Source organism: Ochlerotatus camptorhynchus, unplaced genomic scaffold (genome assembly GCF_037179485.1).
Source record: "Ochlerotatus camptorhynchus isolate MF236.1 unplaced genomic scaffold, CSIRO-AGI_Acam_v1.1 ptg000209l, whole genome shotgun sequence".
Taxonomy (NCBI): Eukaryota; Metazoa; Arthropoda; class Insecta; order Diptera; family Culicidae; genus Ochlerotatus; species Ochlerotatus camptorhynchus.
In genome coordinates this window covers 4,273,622-4,283,100 of record NW_027040699.1, presented here as the reverse complement: position 1 = coordinate 4,283,100, position 9,479 = coordinate 4,273,622, and positions in this window count along the sequence as shown.

Here is a 9,479-nt window from a genome sequence, read left to right as displayed (position 1 = left end):
GTCGTCGACAAAGTTGTTGATGAGATCAAAGCCTATTTCATGGTGAGCAATAGTTCAAAATTTTCTCAATACGCGGCGCTAGTATACACGTGAAATTCTCATATAAAATATCTCGAGAACCTGACCTGAACCTGACCAGACAGAAAGTTACTGTGTTCGGCAATGTTGTTCAGAAGGTCAAGGCCTTTTCGTTGGTGGACAGTATTTCAGAGTTTTCTCACTTCACGGCGCTAGTATACATGTAAAATTCTCGCATTTATAATTATCTCTCATTATAAATATCTCTAGATCCTTACCAGATAAAAAGTTACTGTCTTCGGCTAAGTTTTTTAGGAAGTTGAAATCTTTGAACAACTGTCCACGAGCAAAAATTTTATGATATCCTGAACAACTTTGCCGACGACAATAATTTTCTATCTGGTCAAGAACTTGAGATATTTTATAAATGGGAGAATTTCACATGTATACTAGCACCATGAAGTGAGAAAATTCTGAACTACTATCCGCCAGCGACAAGGTTATGATCTCCTGAACAACTTTGTCCGAGACAGTAACTTTCTATCTGGTCAGGATCTCGATATATTCCATGTTGTAATCAATTAAGTCAAATCCCACGTAGTATGGTCACAGTTTACGCGGTTTCCAGTTACATTTTCCTATTATCCGCATTTTTAGGTGTTTACTGTAATAATAGTTTAGCTTGTTTAGATCAAAACAAGTTTTTTGAGGAATACTCGTTGGTTTCAGATCGATTGGTAACTCAGCAACAAAATGAAAATGGAAAACTCATGTGTGTTGTACAAAGTAGAACAGCGCGAGTAACGGAGGGTTAATCAGACCAGTATGAACTAATTTGAGAAAGTTTGGCATTGACATTGACACCAGCAGAAACAACCAACTAAAGACGAGTTTAGGAAACACTAAAGACCCAGTTACCGATTTGGCAAAATATACATACGTCAGAAAAAAAGAATATTAGACACAACATTTAGCTACTAAGGACACGGAAATGGTATTCATTACCATTTCAAATCCAAAGTGGCTAAACATGTATTTACTGACACACATAAACTGACAAAGGATGACATAACGAGAGGACAGTGGAGAGAAAAGCATCCACGAAATGTTATCAACAGGGAGTTGGCAATTCCACTCATTAGCTATGAGTAACTGTTGTTTTTTTTTTGTTCAAATATGAGTAAATTTCGTATGGAAAAAAAATGCTCTGAGTCAATTGAATTCAGTCGCTGAGTTGTTGTAGTTGGCCTTAACGACAAATGGGAGAGGGGGCACGTGCCCCCTTCGACTACTCCTGTAGCCGCTAAAGCCCTACAGTAAAAGTATGGACGACTGTCACCACAAAACTGAAAAAAGTTGTTCCAATCGAGCAAAGCGGTTTATTTTGACGGTTCGATTGGAACAACTTTTGACAGACGTCCATACTTTTACTGTAGGGCTTTAGTAGCCGCCAGTAGCGATTGGAAATAAAGCAATAAAACAGTTGAGCCTCACAATAAACCACGGCGAACTATAGATACTATAGATTCCATAGATAAGCGGAGGCAAAGTATAATGTAGCCAAACGAACTGTCAGTTAGTGTAGCCAAACGAGCATGACGTCATCATGATGTTGTTTGAGGGTGAAGTATTGTAATATTATGAGCACAAAACGCTTTCCACACTCCACATTCCGATTTATTTCGCGGATAACGGAAGAAGAACTATGAACTATGAGAGTGATGATGGTTTCAAAATTTTACACGGTAAGGTATACGAGTGCAATCTTAAAATGCTTTTATTTTGCAAATGGAGCATTTTATTTAGATTTGGTTAATGCTACGCTAGTAGAAAACTTAAGGACTACTCAATAGACATATATTATAGAAAAAAAATAATTTCGTTTCAGATTTAAAGGTGTATAAAGGGTGTCCACGATGAAATTGCCACACTATGAAATTGCTCTAACTTTTTAACCGTTGGGTAGAATTTAATGAAAATTTGGGTGGATTTAGTTCATAGTGCATTATTTACATCCTGCAAGTTTTAAAGTCCTGTGATCAAAACTCGCGGAAATGGAGTCGAAAGAACAGCTTGTGCGTGATAAAATCTTGCGCATTCATCACGAGAACAAGGATCTCTCGCATCGTTCCATCGCTAAAACGTTGGGAATCGCGAATTCCACGGTGTCGCGAGTGATTAAGCGGTTCGAGGAACGGTTGACCACCGATCGGAAGCCCAGAAGTGAAGGAAAAAGTATTCCGTACAACACCAAAAATCACAACCGCGTAGTTGGGGCCTTCAACCGAAATCCGAACGCCTCCGTTAGGGATGTGGCTAAGAAGCTGCACCTAAGCCGAAGTTTTGTCTAGAAGGCCAAAACTAAGGCTGGGCTTCGAACGTTCAAGGTACAAAAGGCCCCTAATCACGACGAGAAGCAGAACAAGTCCGCCAAAACCCGTGCCAGGAAGTTGTACCTCAACATGCTGACGAAAGTTGAATGCTGCATCATGGACGACGAAACATATGTGAAGGCCGACTTCAAACAGATCCCCGGCAACCTGTTTTTCACGGCCAAGGATAAGTTCAGCGTTCCGGAGCATGTCCGCACTCAGAAGATGTCCAAATTTGCGAAGAAATTCCTGGTTTGGCAAGCCATCTGCACGTGCGGGAAGCGGAGTGCACCTTTCGTGACCCAGGACACGATGAACGGACAGGTGTACATAAAAGAGTGCCTCCAGAAGCGGCTGCTTCCTCTCCTGAAGGCCCACAACGTCCCAACAATCTTCTGGCCGGATTTGGCCTCATGCCACTACTCCAAGGACGTGCTGAAGTGGTATGCGGACAATAAGGTCAATTTCGTGCCGAAAATGTTCAACCCTCCCAACACTCCGGAGCTCCGCCCCATCGAGAAGTACTGGGCGATTATGAAGCAGCACCTTCTTAAACGACCTAAGGTAGTGAAGACAGTCGAGGAACTGAAGAAAGTATGGGTTTACATGCAAAAAACGGTTGATTCACAGGTTGTGCAGAATCTTATGGCCGGGGTTAAGGCCAAGGTGCGGGCATTTGCGTATGGACTGTAAATAAAATACGAGTAAAATGGTAAAATGAAGCTTAATAGTTATTTCTCAATCCCTGAAAATTTGATGGCAATCGGATGAAAACTCGAATTTTGCGAATCAATTTTGTGTGTGGCAATTTCATCGTGGACACCCTTTACATAGATTTCAGATTTTCTACCACTGTAGCAGCAACCAGATTTAAATAAAATGCTCCATTTGCAAAATAAAAGCATTTTAAGATTGCGCTCGTATACCTCAACGTGGAAAATTTTGAAACCATCATCACTCTCATAGTTCTTCTATTCTCCACGAATGCAGACTTTAATTTGCCAATGATGGCGTGAACTTTTTTCACGGATGCCAGTAAGATCATTTATTTTTCATGGTTGCCAAAACAACTTTTTGTGTCTCCGCTTATCTATGGAATTTATAATATGTATACGACGAACAGATCCCACAAACAGCGGGCGAGTCGCCAGCAGCGCGCTCACGGGCCGCCCGGCGGACTGGGTGGACTTGGGCGGTGCGCCCCCGTGGCGTTATTTGGTCGCCCTTTGCGCCCCCCACGGCGCCGGCGTGCATATTTCAAGAGCAAATTTTCATTATGTCGTAAGTAACATTCGCACCAATCCGAGAAAAATAAAGTTTTGTTTTGATGACCGAAAAGTTATTCCTATTTTCAATTAAACTCGTGTAATCTCATAGTGATAGCAATTTTTTACATATATAGCAGGGTTCTAATCATACAAATGCAATTCGCTAGCTTTCATGTTTAAAAATACTGGTTTTTAAGTCAAAAGTTATTATACGTCGTTTGGTGGACCCTATTGTTACTTAAGTCAAAGTGTATTTACCAGGATATTCGGGAGAATTATCAATTACGTCTCCTTACGTGCAGCCCATTCATCATTTTAGGACCACTGAAATCATCTTAGCAACAAACAGTTCGATTTATTCACTTTAATAATGAGAAAGCGAAACGACGAACGTACACTTTACACGGGTTTCTCAGCGCTGTTACTTAAGTCAAACGGCATCTCCATAGAAATCGGGTGACTTAAGTAACATTGAAAACATTGGTCGGAAGGTGATTACGTCAAAAAGCAATTTGACTGGTAAATTAATTTAAAAATGGGATTTTTTTTTTTTCTTTATTTTTGTGATTTTTAGCCGTAGGCTAGTTCATCACATTTAAAATGGGATGTGATCCTATATTCGGACAGTATATAGTGTAATAGCAGGAGCATCGATTATCACTGATAGCTCGACTTTGTTTACCTTTGTTACTTTCGACGTAATGAAAATTTGCTCTTGATTTGCAACATTTGAGCGCGTGAGGCGAAAACGATACCTGTCAATTAACTGATCGTTTCGGCCGTTTTGTCCGCCATTTGTCCACCCCAGCGCGCTCCCCGGTTTTTAACCACCATTTTCTTTTTTCAATGGGTTTTAATTTAATAAAAATAAAAATAGTGTAAGAATAAATCTAGATAGAGCTGGAATTAGGGCGTAACAGCTTTTGTAAACAATGACTTCTCTCGATGATTTCTCGGAAGTCATGGCTCTCCCTGGCAAATCGACATCACCATCGAGTAGAAGAAGACTTCTCCTACCCGATGGATATGTTGGTTTGTGTGGGCGTACCTTGAATTCCGAGAAATCAACAAGAGAAGTCATTGTTTACAAAGGCTGTTACGCTCTAATTCCAGCTCTATCTAGAATTGTTTATTTTTAATAAATAGATCTTAACCTAACAATAATAGATCTTAACCTGAAAATAATATTCCTTCAGCGGATCAATTTTGGAAAATAATTACATCAAAATTGATCCGTTGGACGAATCCGGATGAGTTAAACATCCTTATTGATGCGTTGCGGTTTTTTTCGCCACACCAGATACAGGAACTGCTGTTACTGATGGCGGAAGTTCCGTTACTCCCCGCTGAGCTTCCGGTCGTCAATTTGCGGTGAGTCTTTCCGGCACTGTAATTACTCCGTCTGTCGGAGCTTGTTTCCGTACCGTTGTTGCCACTGCTGCTGGAATCGATTTCTTGCCACTTTTAATTTCGACAGTGAGCATGCATAAGGGCGAATACGCGATGATCGATTCTCTTCATCGATTTTCTCTTTGCATTGCTACAGCTAAGCGAAACAATTTTCTAGAATTTGTTCAATGCAGAGTAGTAACAGGTTGTATTGGCTATCAAAAGCAACAGCAAACTCACCGATAAACGTTAAATCTAGCGAGTTATTAACAAAAGAGAAAATCGATGAAGAGAATCGATCATCGCGTTTACGCCCTTATGCATGCTCACTGTCGATTTATCCTTCTTGTGTCTCCTGACAGAGTTAGTTCCGAATTTGCTGCTCGCTTGCTTTTCACATCCCGGCGCCAAACATGAATCGATCTGTTGTCCACAAACGCGCGGCCCGGTTAAAAGTAAACAAACTACTGGAGGTTGTTTGCTCCAGCTCGGATTAGCCTCCCTGTTTGAATGATCTGCAACGTGTTTGCTTAGAGTCGTGTTAATTAACTCTGATATTGACATCAAAGCAGCCAGACATTCATGATCGGGATTTAATTCGAGGATAATACCGGTTGGAGCTTACCACCAGAAAAGATGGCTGAGCACACCGCAAAAAAAAACACACCGAAATTGCTATATAAAAACGATCAGTTGTCGGGGCACTTTCTGCAGGGATTCTTGTAGGAATCCTGTGAGCACACGTGATTAATATTTTTGTTGGCACACTTTTCGGACGTAGGTTCAAAACTTCATCCACTCGCACACTATTGTGGACCGTTCTAACGGCAGATTCTGGTCTGGTTTCTCGGACCAACACTAGGATCACGAAGGAGGCAATTCTTCACTCCTTCGGCTACCACACAACCGACGGACACTCGCGAACTACCAATCCCATACAGTCGAGACCGCCTGTATCTAATGGCGGGGATTGGGGACCAGCTCGGCGGCAATTAATACGCACGCCACTTGCAGGTTTCGGGATACTTCGTCCGAACACCAGAATTACGCACTACTGAGACTGGGTTTAGCTTCTTCTGGCCAGGTTAGCAGCCCGTTTCACTCGCCACACTAGGCGTCACACACGCGAAGGCAAAAATCCGTCTTTCCTTTTTTTAACACTTGACTTTATTCCGCGCGTCCGTACTATCCAAAAGGTTTTCCACAAAAGAGACCCATCAAGCGATCGAGCGCCTATTTATCTTCTCCCTCGCTCGCAATGGGAGGACTGAACTTCCTTCCCACACACTTTTGCCAACCCTTAAGAAGGGGTGGTAGTTGTCTACTCGAGCAGTTTTGGTAGCGGACGGCGCTCAAATAGGCGAGTTTATTTTAAATATTATAACAATTTCTAGTTCTAGCTCCTATCTTTCAAACTATTACAATAATGGGTATATTTTAATTTAATGGGACATGCTCTAATGTTACAAAACGCATTAATTACTTTAAGTACTTTTGATTGCATTTTAACTTTGTATTGCGTGCCCCTCGGACAGTCCTGTGATCGCAAACCGACTCGGTGCGGGGAAAATTACCGTGGAAGCTGCGTTGGCGGCAAAAACAAATGCTGATAGGGCTGATTGGGCTGAAGCTTTCAATTGACGATGATATGTATCTCCGTCGAATTCGAGAATTTGCTGTGACAAAATCTCTTGAAAAATGAAAGTGAATCAAAACTTTATATAGGGGAAATGGATGTAATGTCGGCCTAAATGCTCCTGATTTGAGCCCATATATAAATTCAGCAATCGACTAAATTTTCAATAGCGACCAAATATCCATTAGTACCACCCCAATGACGCGTTCATCTAGATAAAATTGATACAGCTATCCCCCACAACTAGTTCCCCATTAGCACTACTCACATGCAAAAAATCAGACCGATAAGTTGAAATCCCGCCGAGAAAAAGCGGTAGGTGCAACTCAGTGGGTAAAGCGTTCTTCGGGGGATAGCTGTAAATAGCAGATTTTTAGCGATGGGCCCAATCTTAGAACCATAGAGCCACAGACAAACAGACATAACACTCGCAAGTTGTTCATCGAACAAGCATTTATCGGTCAATTTAAAAGTATCTTAGTTGGTAGTACCGCCACCTGTGGCACGCATAGTCAATTTCCTTGCGTTTGACGTTTTCACACCACCGCCATCTGGTCAGCGTACTACCCACCACAGTGTACTCAACAGATGGCGGTTATGTTATAGTGACGATGTTTTACAGTGAGAAATATCCTATGTGTTATGTCTGTTTGTCTGTGATAGAGCCATTTCCCTATAATGAACTTTTTCAAAAAAGGGGAAATGTCTCTAATTGTGGCCTATGGATCTAAATCTGCTATCGCTAAAAATCTGCTATTTATCAATTTTATCTAGATGAACGCGTTATTGGGACGTTACTAATGGATATTTTTGGTTGCTATTGAAAATTTAGTCGATTGCTGAATTTATGTATGCGCCCAAATTAGGAACACTTAGGCCGACATTACCTGCATTTCCCCTATGTAAGGATTTTTTATTTATTTTCAAGGAATAAATGTTGTTGACAATGAAGCTATGTTTTTTTATTACAATTAAAAATGATAGAAATATATGAAGAGCTTTGAGTGTGTTGGTTTATTTCCTTTTAATTCCGTTATAATTGCTTATCTTTTGACAGATACGCGTATTTCGTCTACTACTTGCAGACTTCATCAGTGCGAAGTACTCAACACCACTGACGAATCCATCTTTTATCTACGAGTTATATGCTAATATGTTAGTGAATATTATCCATGTAAAATTTCAAAATCATGTGTGGGACACATAAAAACAATCTTCGAAATTTTACCAGTGTTCACTTTACCCCGTATGGTAATTTTACCTCCACTTCACCTAACAATCACATTTCAAATTATGATGAGAATAAAAATCATTTAGAGTGAAAAGTTCGGGAATTCGTGTTTAAAAACTGAAAAGTTTAGTGAAATCTGCATGCTGATAAAATCGGGAAAAAAAGCTGACAAAATCGGGAGTAGACAAAATCGGGAAATCACTGTATCTGTTTATTGTTTCACTTTTATGCAAAATTTAGAAACATTTATTTCTTGACTCCTTAGTTTGATTTTCTTCCGTTGTAACAGCTATTCCAGTACACGTAGTAAATCGTTAATGGATTAATACCAAACCAATTCAAACCAGTGTTGCTTCGGTGCACATGAGTTGCTTCCAACTGTTTCAATTACCTTTGCAGAATTTCGTTAAAACCGACATGTCACATGATTTGACGCAACAATCTTTGTAGGCATCGTACTGCAGCTGGGACAAATCCTTAGCACCGCCTGAAATTATACAAGCATCGGTTTTAAATTCCTGCACTTCTGTGTTCAACTTGTTCTCCCACAACCGTGGCAAACAAACGTCAGGATATGTTCCAGCTTCTTTATGCATGTCCCTCGCGCCAAGCCTGGACGTGAACTTGCAACTATACTTAGAAACAAAAAAGTGATTACGAAAAAGTTAGCCTTCTTCATGTTACTGTATACTATGTTACTGTGACTTCTTTCGCGTTCAACCAGTAGTTGACTGATTCAATCGAGTTGAAAACAACCCAACATAAGTGATGATGGTTTATGGCACTAGTCAAATTTATAGCGCGTGTGATCCCCAGCAGATGGGAGTAAATATTTACCACAAAACGATCGAGACTTGAGACCTGTCGAATTTTGGAATTGCATTCCGTCTTCGTTTTGAGTTGATTAATCGGCTGACAGAACAACAAACGTAAACGACTAGCGTTAGGTGCATCGCATTTTTGGTTGATAAGCCGAGACTATAATTTGCAGGTCGTCCTCGTTCGTCAACATGTTTATTATTCGTCAATGCATGACATGTAAATATTGACTTCATTGACAAACTTCAGGTAATCATAACATTTTGATCTATGAAAACAACACACATGAAAAAAAGAGACCTACTGCGTCAGGATCTGTCATGATTACCTGAATTTTTACTAAAAAAAAACGTAAATATTTACGATGTGTCTAGCGAAGAATTGATCAGTTCACGAAGATTTGCCGCACTCTTCTCTCACCCGTAAGTTTTGACAGTTTTGGGTGGTTTGTTTTGGCTCCCATTCGTTGCTATCTCTTTTACTCAGAAGCAAAATGATTGGGAGCAAAAAGTGAGGTTAGGGACCGTGCACTGATCTATTGCTGAAACTGAGCTAGCCGACGTGTGACTCCATCGGTGAACACTGCAGATGAGTAATTGCTTGCTGTTTTTTTTTCTGGTAATACGTGTTGACTTGGGAAATTATGTGATTAAAATTTGCTTGGATTTCCCCAGAAAGTATTTTTTGTGAAGTGATTGAAGTTGGTGCTCAAATTGTATTTAATACCCCGTTCACATTACAGTCTA